We start from the raw sequence: 1820 nt of genomic DNA, 5'->3' as shown, positions 1-1820 counted from the left end.
TGTGAGCCCCTGGCCAGGGCAAGGCTGCACCTTCATACCCTACCTGCAGTTACTACTGTGGAGGAGAGGAGTCTGTAGGAAATGATGCTGCAGCTAAGGGGTGGGATGGCTATTTCTGGCCTTAGGACTGAAAACCATGTCATGGAACAGTCCTCCCTGAGCTGGGTCATGGAGGACAGTTCTGACAATGTGTACAATGCAGCTATCTACACAGGGAAAGAAGAGTATGCGAAACCAGCCCTCAGTGTGTCTGAAAGCTGTGGGTGATCAAGTGGCTTCCCTTGTTTGAGCTCATGTGAAAATCATCAGGACAGGAAAAGGGGATCTAAATGTTTCCTTGACTCATTGTGGGGCACATGGGGAGTAGTTTCGATGAAGACAGCTTGTATTTAACAAGGGTACATACAAACAAAAATTTCGAGAAGGTGGTTAGAAATACCTCACTCACAAACTAAAAGCAAAGACTCTCCCATCACTAACTCTCTGTCTTTCAGGAAGGACATCTACCAAGCAGACCCACCTAGGATAAGGGGAAAGGTAATTATTCTGTTCTGATGTCTCAGACTATTGTCTATAAATTGTTTGTTTTCCATCTCTGTGCCTTTGTAAGTTTGAAAGTTGACAAATTTGTGTTTGATTAAATTTGATTTATTCTGTGGTGCTTATATAGTTGTGATTTCCCAAGCATAAGAGGCCAGGGCTGCTTTGAGCATCAAAATACTTGAGATACAGGTGGGAACAAACATTGGGAGCCATCAAATAAATGATCTCTTCTGCTTTCAGAGGGAAAACCCAACAAGCCCAGAGTGAACAAAGAAGAACATAACTGCCCTGTGACCTTCTGCCGTGATGTCTGAGGCCCTCATCTGAAAATTGTTAGTTGTTCAGCTCTGGCATGTTACTTTTAAAATTCAGTGATAATAAAAATGGATTTTATCATATGGCAACAACCCATGTAATGGAACCTGTCTAAGAAGAAACATATGGTATCGTGTATGGAGATAAATTCTGCTAACATCTGGGACAAGTGAATTATGACAGTGAAATCCTTGATTGAAGCTACCAGTCATACCAAAAGAGCTTCTAACCTATTGTCTCACCCCAGAATAACTGAAGCTGCCTGTCACATAGGATCTTTTAATTCACCATTTTACCCAATAAACATGGAAGCCATCTACCACCAGAATACCTTTATCAGATCTTGAAGATGGCATCTATTGCAATGAATACTTCTTTTCTATTTCCCTGATTTTTCATATCCCCCTTTAATTTCAAATTCTCTCACAGTTAGCCACTCTTCATTGTCGGACTTTATACTTTTCATATGGGTGTCAGTAAGAGCCCTGGCCCTGGCCCTGGCCCTGGGTTCTGGGCCCTTGGTCCTGGGCCCAGGGTCCTGGGCCCTGGGCGGGGCTCTTCTCAGATGGACGCATGGCGGGCGCGGGCGCTTGCTCCTGCGGTGGCAGCGGAGGTACCCCAGATCCACCGGTTGGCCGAGGTCTCTGCCCATCTCCCGACGGTGGGCTCCTCCATTCTTTCTTCCACTCCTCTGGGGAAGCGCCTCAGCTCCGCAGTGGCGCATCCGTTTGCCCGCTGGCCCTGTTCTGTTTTCCGTCGTGCCCCCCATCTGTACGGCGCGGGGAGGCGTCTGGGTCAGCGACAGCGCGGGGAGGCAGCAGCGTGCCCTCGCGATGGCGGGTCTCGCAAGCTTGCCTAGGCAGGCATTAGTCCTGTCGCCCGGGACTAATGTAATTTTGCTATGTTAAAGTTAAAGCCTTCCGGCCGGGCGATGGTGGCACACGCGTTTAATCCCAGCACTC

General features: G+C 47.9%; 1 long non-coding RNA gene across 1 annotated transcript in view; it reads left to right on the top strand.

Annotated features, from left to right (window-relative positions):
* The window catches only part of LOC113456554, a 19051-nt gene extending 17733 nt beyond the window's left edge, over positions 1-1318 (top strand). The window contains exons 4-5 of the long non-coding RNA XR_003377321.1: positions 495-537; positions 784-1318. This is a non-coding gene — a long non-coding RNA (uncharacterized LOC113456554). The remainder of the gene's footprint in view (positions 1-494; positions 538-783) is intronic.
* The last annotated feature ends 502 nt before the right edge of the window (positions 1319-1820 follow it).

Source organism: Microtus ochrogaster, chromosome 8 (assembly GCF_000317375.1).
Source record: "Microtus ochrogaster isolate Prairie Vole_2 chromosome 8, MicOch1.0, whole genome shotgun sequence".
Classification (NCBI taxonomy): domain Eukaryota; kingdom Metazoa; phylum Chordata; class Mammalia; order Rodentia; family Cricetidae; genus Microtus; species Microtus ochrogaster.
This window is presented reverse-complemented; position numbering and strand designations above follow the sequence as displayed.